Genomic DNA, 9,858 nt, shown 5'->3' with positions numbered 1-9,858 from the left:
AACATTACATGTATAAAAAATAAATGAGAGTGCATGTATTTAAACTTCTTGCTATCTAAAATCTGGATACTAAAAAATCTAGCTACATGGGGTACCTGTGAGCAAGCCAATAACATGTTAGTAAGGGACCTTGTGTAGATTTAATGATAATTAAATCCTTGGGGAAGAAAGACTTACTCTTCAGAGGTATAAGGCCATCCCCCAAATGGAAAGAGAATTCCCTTTTGCCTCTATTGGCAGGAAGCAGCTTTAGGAACTATCTCAAACCTAGAAACTAGTTACATCAGCAAAATGTTCTGTTTTCAAAGATTTTTTATTATTTGTGTTTATACAGCACAATGGAACCTTATTCTGATTTGGATCAATAAGTGTAACATTAATATAATAATAAAAGAAGAAAAAAAATCATATTCTTTTAGCATAGTTTATTAAATAAGAATAGGTAACTACTATTCTGATATGAGTAAGAAAGATGTATTAATGCTATATAAAATTAAAGAAGTGGAAGTATTAACAGAGTTACTAGTGTATATACTCCATTACTCATCTCTGACTACATTAAGATATACAAAATAATTATGCATGGAAGTCTGACAATCATAAGAGCAGAGGTTTATTTACATTTTAAATAAAAACAAAAATGATCGCAACAGAAAGATCACACACTGTTATCCACCACTTTACATAATTTGTAAACACCACAAATTACCCTGCTCCCTAGGACTTTTTTTCTGCTTGACTCTATGAAAATAGCCCTGGATCCAATATGTTCCAGCCAAATTACTTAGATGAGTTGCATGGTATTGCGTTACATTAAGTTGCATCATGTTGTGTCAGCCTTGCCCAATGAAATTCAGTAGTGCACAACACAGTGGAACTAAAAAGAAGTCTCTCTTTTGTGTCCAACAGGCTCTATTCAATCTAAACTTTTCAAAGCACAGCAGATTAAAGTGGAGAAAATGTCAAATTTTCCACTATGTTTGTGAACTAGAAAAGATCATGGATGACTGACCACACAAATTGCTACTTTGGCACATCACGAGTTATAAGATGCTTGCAGTATATCTTAAACTGACTGTGGCAAAGGAAGTGATTTAAATACACAGAAATACTTTTGGAGGGGTGAAATCTTCCTTTCTAGTAACTGGTCTCTAAGTCTGAATACAAAAATACACTCAGTCTGTCTTAGAATATTCTGAAATCCTGACATTATTATTGTTTTGCTATGACACTGTGACTAGATGGCACAGGTATAGTTTGAAATTGTCATTTGTCAAGGAAGCTTTTTCACTAACTTGTTACTGACAGTTAGGAGAAGCATGGAAGCAGAACTGGAAGGTGGAAAGGTTTCTAAAATAATGGCTCTAGAAAGACAGAAATCAATATAGTCACGTATAAAGATATGCAAATATAGACAGATAAAGCAGAGAGCCATCCATAAATGTGAGAATGTCCACCAGACTTCCAAAGGTTCAGAGTTGTTCCCCTCCCCACTCCCCAACACTTCTGTATTTTATTTCATTTTTTACCTCTCTAGCTGGCTATGGCAAAGTTGATATTTGTCTTATTTAGAGTACAAGACTACAAGTTTCATTGACTTCCAATTGGAAATGTGCTCCTTACCCTTTGATGCATTTCTATTGTACTTATGACGACAGAGACAAGAACCTTTGTGTCTCTCTTTTCGCCTAGGTCAAGAATGGAAAGAAGCAGCCTCTTTTTCTCTTCAAAACATGTTATCAAGTCTACTTAGGCTAAACAGATCTTTTTGAATATTTTGTATATTAAAATGAAACTGTTGGATCAATAAAACTCTTAAAATATACACAAGTGTTAATTAGTCTAACACATACTGTAGGCTGCCTTTGGCATGTGAATGAATTATTATAATTTTACAAACATAAATTGCTAATTAAAGAAATTGTAATAGAAGAGGGAATACAAACCTATTTGCCTGATTAACAAATTTTATAATGAAAATTTATTACCAGTCATATCATATGATGTAGTTAAGTTGCAGAAAATGGCTTTGGTGCTCATTATATTTTATATTCACTCTGTGATGTTATTTTCATTATATATTAACTGTTTGTAATGAACCATAAGGAATAATTGCTATTAAAATGTAATATTTTGATGCAAGAGTTGCTGAGGTAAAACATCAATTCCTGCCATATGATTAAAAAACTGCAAATGATGAAGTATTTGAATAACAACATCTTAATAGCTTACATTAATGTAATGATTTTAATATGTAAGGATGCCAAGTTTCTTTATGAACTATATACATACAAATACAAATACCTCTCACTCTTGGAGAGGTAACTAATTTATGAAAGGATGTTTATAGCCAGGTCAATCACTGGAAAAAAAAAACAGTGTAAAAGAACTTGATAAGCCATAGTGAGAGAAAAATGTGACCATGCCTTGTGATACAAAGTTCCACAGCATTGGAGTGATTACTTCCTAGTACAAGTTCTCAGTGATAATCACATCATCATTGGCAACCCTTTGATTTGAAGACAGTCTCTACCATGGGTTCATTGATAGATCTTGAGGTGACTTCAGATCCCTCCACCGAAGTTCATAGATTCATAGACATTAGGGCTGGAAGGGAACTCGGAAGATCATCGAGTCCAGCCCCCTGCCTCAGGGGCAGGAAGTCAGTAGGGGTCATAGGATCCCAGCAAGATAAACATCCAAATGTCTCTTGAAGGTGTTCAAAGTAGGTGCTTGAACCACCTCCGGCAGCAGTCTATTCCAAACCTTGGAGGCTTGGATGGTAAAGAAGTTCTTCCTTACGTACAGCCTGAAACGGTCATGGAGGAGTTTGTAACGGTTTGACCTTGTCATCCCTTGGGGTGCTCTGGTGAACAAATGTTGTCCCAGATCCTGGTGAGCACCCCTGATAAATTTATAGGTGGCCACCAGATCACCCCTGAGCCTACACTTTTCCAGTCTGAAGAGTCCCATGGCTGTCAGTCTCTCATCTTAATGTCTGTTTTCCTGACCTCTAATCATGTGTGTGGCTCTCCTCTGCACTCTCTCAAACTTCTCCACATCCTTTTTGAATTGTGGAGCCCCAAACTGGATACAGTACTCCAGCTGTGGCCTCACCAAGGTCAAGTACAATGAGAGGATGATGTCCTGGGATTCGCTTGAGAAGCATCTATGGATGCAAGCCAGTGTTTTTCTCGCTTTACTAGCTGCAGCATCACATTGAAAGCTCATGTTCATCTTGTGGTCAATCATGACCCCCAAGTCCCTTTTGTCTGTAGTGCTAGCCAGCATAGCACTGCCAAGCCTATAAGCATGCTGCAGGTTTTTCTTCCCAAGGTGAAGAACTTTTTAGATATAGGAGGTCCGCTAGTTCCCTGGAGAGCCAAGGGGGCTGCTGTGCCTTTTTGCTGCCTTTCCTCCGAGATGGAACAGACTTTGCTTGTGCATCCAGGATTGCTTCCTTGAGGAGCAACCACTCATCCTGAACTCCCATCTCCTTTGGGTTTTGGTCCTTCAGGGCCTCACTGACAAGCCTTCTGAGCTTGTCAAAGTCATATTTCCTGAAGTCGAGAGCTTCTATATTGCTGACTGACTTGCCAGATTTACGGCAGATGGTGAAGGTGATCAGCTTGTGGTCACTGTCACCCAGCTTCCCTTTAATCCTTAGGTCACTGATTAGGTTGTGCCCATTGCCAGCACCAGGTCAAGCAGCGTTTTACCTCTTGTCGGCCCGTAGACTTTTGCATCAGCTAGAGCTCATCCATGCATGAGAGAAAGCTTTGCAACCGCTTGGACTGGGCCGAGCGCTCTTCCCACAAGATGTCTGGGTAGTTAAGGTCTTTCCACAGGGGAGAGTAGACTGCAGGTGTGGATTCATCTCTCTTTCCTTTCTCAGCTCTGTCTTTTCTGCTTTGAAGGCAAGGAACTTTACTTTGAAACAGGCTGCTGCTTGGTTGAGTTGCAGAGCCATTTCAGTCAGTTTGCAGGCAGCTTCTCCCAACTCATGATGTCAATATCCATTTTTTGAAGTATGCCTTCAGTGTACCCTTGTTGCTTTTCCTCTGGCTACCACAAGATCTCAGGCCATAACTAAGCTGGGAGTGGAGCACTTGTTCTGGGAGTCAAGTCAGGCATCCATACACAGTATCCAGCCCAGTGGAGTTGATGCTTAAGGATCACTGGCTCAATGCTGGTAACGTTGGCCTAAAAAAGATGCTGGCATTTGTGCAGCAATTTTCCAATTTGATGTGGAAGATTTTCTAGAGAGATCACTGGTGATACCTTTTCAGACTCTTGAGATAACAATGGTAGGTCACCCACATTTCACATCTGTAGAGGAGTGTGGGGATGATGACTGCACTGTAGACCTGGACCTTTGTATCTTTCTGGACATAGTAATCAATAAAGGCACATTGAACCAATTTCCCAAAGGAGGAACTTGCACATTGGATTCTGGGCTGGATCTCCTCATCAGTGTTCACTCTAAGAGAGATGACTACCAGGGTACTTGACTATCTCCATAGTCTACCTCTTGATGGTAATGTTGAGGGTCACATTCATGGCCTGGAGCAGGCTGATAGAGCACTTTAGTTTTCATGATGTTGAGAGAGAGGCCTCAAGTTTGGTAGGCTTCTCCGAAGATTTTGTGATCTGGAGGTTTTCCTCAGTGTATGCAAGGATGGCAAAATCAACTGCATATTAAAGGTCAAGGATGTTTGTTTTGAGCACTTTGGTCTTCAAGCAAAAACATCCCAGATTGAAGAGCTCTCCAGCCATTTGGTATTCAATGTCAATTCTGGAAAGAGGTTGTTCTAAATGAGAACCAGGATGACTATAAACAAATGGAAACCAAAATTGGGACGATGACACATCCTTGGCTTGTCTCTGGTTTGGATGACAAATGAATCTGTCTCTGATCTGCTACAAAGAATGGTTGAAGTCATCTGGTTGTAGAAAAGCCTTAGGGTCCTTATGTACTTTTCTCAGGACATCCAAATCTGGCCAGTACTTTCCAAAGGGCTTCATGTTTGAAATCACATAAAAGCAGTATAGTCTTTCTATGTATAGATACACCCTAAGGACTAGACTGTGATATGCATTATGCCCCCAAGAAAAAAAGTAAGATCTTGTTAATACTACTACACAGCTACCATGAAACATAGTAATAACTAAGGGTAGTCACTCAGTCCAGGATCGTGCCCTAACTCCAACTGCAATACAGAGAGATACAGTGATTTAGGAGAAATGGGCAGGAATATCTCCATTACTCACTCCTTTTCTCACCAACTGAGAGAATACTGTAAATTGGTATTTGTAACAAGGTGCCAGCCCTGAACCTACAGGCATAGGCTAGCACTGTTGTTATGAAGCATCATACTTTTAAGACCATTCATGTTGGAGATGCACTGCAACCTAGAAAGACAGGTCAGAGAGGATGAAGGGGTTATATGACTTGGGGTCATATGACTGATAATGTGAGGAAGAAAATAAATTAAAAGGCAGGACCTATTTCACAGATAGACATGCATGACAGAAGAAACCTGTTGGAGGATTCTCTACAGAAACTATAAGGGCCACAAATGCCTACTGAATGTAACCATCAATGATAGTCATGTGGTTAGGTGCTGGAGCATAAGAACAAGGTTTTGTTAGTGGTCTTTTTCTAGAAAAACACCATGGAGTGCTGATATCAGTCTACAGAAGGTTCCAATAGGACTTGGGAAACTGAGATTCAAGAGTAGAGGGTTGAACCACTTTTATTTAGAACAAATAATAAAAGAAACCCCATTTGTAATGTTATCAAATTAGACCCTTGAAAAAGGTGGCAGAGGCTTGGTTGTGGCAACAGAGGGGAAACATATATTAACGCTCCTATACTGGCAGTAGAGACCAATAGCACATTACCATGCCCAATCACATGGTTAGAACAAAAAGGAAGCACAGATAAATTGATCTACAATAGCATATGTGCATCACAATGGCTCCTGGAATGATGTGTTTTATGAAGAACCTCTTTCTCCAGGCTGTATCTCAAGGCACAGTCACTCTGATTTTTTTTCTGTTAGTAGCTGTATGATGTCAAATTATATTTGATATAATGAGTGCTACCAAAATGAGTGTTCATATCACAGCAGCAATGTATAAAACATGTAGTTTTTTGGAAACAAGTTTACATTTTACTAATAATTATTTCAAAAAGGAAGCAGTGAGAAAGACCAATAGGGCTTAAGAATAAACACTTCTGATAAGCTTAGGCATGCAAAACTGTTGATGATATATAGAGACATGGTTTTCTAAAATTGCTATGTGATATAAAAAGACCTGTATGAAGCAGGTTGCAAATAGTTCCTAAGAGATTGAAGCACCCTAGCCAGAGTTAGGCCCATCTGCTCCAATTAGGACTGTGGTAGAAAGAAGCTGACAAGCAGCTTCTATTTTCATCTTATTTTTGAATTCCCAAAACCTCATTTAACTACATCATAGATTTATAGTTTATTCATAAAGCAGTCTTTATTGTTCATTCATTTTCAACCTAAAACTGTTTCAAAAATATTGCTGTATGATAGCTACTATCCTGATAAATTATCTTTAGCCATAGATATTGCTTTTTTTCTCCATATCTTATTGATTTAGGGAAAGGCACACTTAGGACATTTTGTATTTTTATAAAAGTATATAGACATAAAAAAATATATGTTTTTATTTGCCTGCCTGTTTTGCACACATTTACCTGTGTTCGCACTCTTTGTATTTATCAGAATTTATAACATAACTAAATGAAATAATTTATTTTTCAAAAACAAGAATATTACTGCTGACTCAACAGCTTAAAATTGTTCCAAGTGGTATGATATTTAGCAGGTTAAAGTTGTCAAGCTGACATTAAGACTCATCTGTCATTGGGTGTTATCCCCTCATATTTATTTCATTGTGAATATTGGGTTCATTGTGTAATTGGTCTCTAATTTTTGATGGAAAAATTAGTAACACATACAGCCATATATTGGGGATAGGCAAGTATCTATTGCAATTTACAAAAGACAATACAGTGTTGTATAACTACACGTCAGCATTCTCAGCAGTTTTGTCTAGAGGGCAAGGAACAACCAACCTTGTAATCGTCTATAACACCACCTCTATTTCACTCAGGGTGAAAGTCACCTTACATAAGATGGCCTGTGCAAAGCTTTCTACTCTGAGCTGTATTTAAGCTCTTAACATGGGGATTAACTGGTGCAGATGGCAAGACGTAGACCTTTATACTGAATAAATTGCATCTGGGAAGGACATAGAGTATGACCACTGCCAAAATATTGATTTCTATTCCAACGTTGATAACAAAATGAGCATCTTTTAGTTTAAATGATAAAATCCAGGTTAGAAAAACTTCTGAACTAAGCTGGAACATTATGGCTATTTCCCTATAGCAGAATACACTTTTCAAAGGAGGGTCATACATTAGATGAATTAGGATGCTTATTATACTGCTTATTTTATTATACTGAATTAAATTAGTAATGCTTTGTCTTGCTCTAAAGTTTAACTACACAGGCATTAAACAGAAACTTTCAACATGGAAATGCCTTTATGCCTGGGCAATATGAGACTTTTGTTTACATTGCAACTACTGTGAAAGAAAGTGGGCATAGTAGGAAAGCAGATATACTGTACAAACATAACCATAACAGTATCAAGAAATATTTCAAGAAGTGAAGGTTTCTACTGGCAGACCAGGTTCCTTGGGTGAATTTGATATCTTTTATTAGACCAACCCGAATAGTTGGAGAATAGTTATTAAGCAAGCTTTTGGGTTCAAAAACCCTTCGTCAGGCTAAGGAGGTTTCAACAGTTGGTGTGTGCTCTTCCTGGATGGGATGAAAAGTAAACAAGCCAGGGGCTGGGCTGGGCTGGGGAGTCAGTTGCCAGGCAGATTGTAATGTATCAAAAATCCAATGTCTATGTTTAGTCCATGATCTCTAGTATCCAGGAGGTTGATGAAATGGAGCTCATAGGCTTGTCTCTGGGAAGTGTTGTGTAAGTCTCCCTTGAGGATTCAGATCCCACCGCTACCACCACGTGTGGCGGGCCAGTAGGGGGCGCTCCTGCGTTGAGCCGCCCACCTCACTGCGCATGACCACCTTCCAGGCTCCGAGTGCCCTCCCTGGGGTGCCTCACGTCTGGCCCACCCCTTCCCTGGAGCACACCCGCTAACCTGGGGTTCCCGCTGCCACCATCCAAGGCTCTGGACTCACTCCAGTTTCTGTGGCAGTGGTGGGATCCGAATACCCTGCTGTTTTAGAGGCATAATTTGGGGTAAGGAATAGAGTCACTGAAATCCCTTGAGCAAACAATTTATAATTTGGTATTGGGTCGACGGGATAGTGTAGATAGTCAGGATGGCGGACGAGTATGTCCGGATGACCGTGCCTGAACTGAAAGAGCTGGCAAGAGAGGCCTTCAGGTGAAGAAAGGGCTAAAGAAGGAAGAGCTGGTTAAACTCTTGTGCACCAGTGAGTCAGAGCAAGTGTCAGCTTCACACTCAACAACTTCTGAGACCGACCCAGGAGCACACTCCCACTCGTCAAGTCTGGAGGCCACCAAGAGATCACCCTCCAAGGGGGAGTGGCAGAGACTCCATGAGCTAGAGCTGAAAAAGATGGAGTTAAAAAGGCTGGAGCTGGAGGCCCAGCTTGAGGCAAAAAAGCTGGAAGTCCAGCATGAGAAGGAACAACGACAGCTAGAAGCTAAAAGGATGGAGCTGGAGGAAAAAAGGGAACAAAGACAGCTGGAGGAAAAAAAGCTGGAGCTGGAGGAGAAAAAGCTGGAGGCTCAGCTCCGTCTGCCGACCAACGGGGAAAACGCGAACACTCCACAAGCATCCAGAGAACACCCCAAACTGGACATCTCAGCCTTCGCTCGCTACTGAGATGGAGACGATCCAAAGCTAAAAGGATGGAGCTGGAGGAAAAAAGGGAACAAAGACAGCTGGAGGAAAAAAAGCTGGAGCTGGAGGAGAAAAAGCTGGAGGCTCAGCTCCGTCTGCCGACCAACGGGGAAAACGCGAACACTCCACAAGCATCCAGAGAACACCCCAAACTGGACATCTCAGCCTTCGCTCGCTACTGAGATGGAGACGATCCAGCAGTGTTCCTAAGCAACTTCGAAAGACAAACCCAACGGTGTAAGGTGCCGGAGGAAAAGATCATGATGTACTTGTCTGCTCTGGTAGAAGGTGACATGGTAGTGGTCCTGAACAGCCTGCCCTCAGACACAGCTGATGACTATAATGCCTTCAAAGCTGCTGTGTCTAAAAGGTTCAAGTTAGGACCGGATTATTTTCAGAAAAAATTCCGGAATACACGCCCACAACCCAGTCATTGACTGATTATGTGGCCCTGTTGGACAACACATACATTAAATGGTTAGCCGAAGCCAAGATTGACACTTTAGAAAAGGCACAACATCTCATGGTGCTGGAACAATTCTATTTTTGGTGTCCAAGAGAGTTTAAGACCCTGGTCAGGGACAGGGACCCCAAAAATGCTCAAGAGGCCGCTGAGATTGCAGACTGACTGTTGCTAAATCGTGAGAAGCCTCCCTACTCTGGGAAGGAACAAAAAGGGTTCCAAAGAGGGGGGAAGGGGGGTCCACGTTAAAAAGGGGAAAGAGGGCCACCTCCTGCAGAGCGCAAGGCAGCCCCAGATTCGGACAAACCACCCAATTCAGAAAAGAGGGGGTGTTATAACTGTGGGGAGCCGGGCCACATCAAGCCCAACTTCTGAAAGCTAAGCAATAGACCCAGGCCCGTCAGGCATGCAACAGCCATGAGCAGTGAGGGGGCAGGCTGGGGCCACTCTG

This window comes from Alligator sinensis, unplaced genomic scaffold, assembly GCF_000455745.1.
Source record: "Alligator sinensis unplaced genomic scaffold, ASM45574v1 scaffold454_1, whole genome shotgun sequence".
Lineage (NCBI taxonomy): Eukaryota > Metazoa > Chordata > Crocodylia > Alligatoridae > Alligator > Alligator sinensis.
This window is presented reverse-complemented; position numbering follows the sequence as displayed.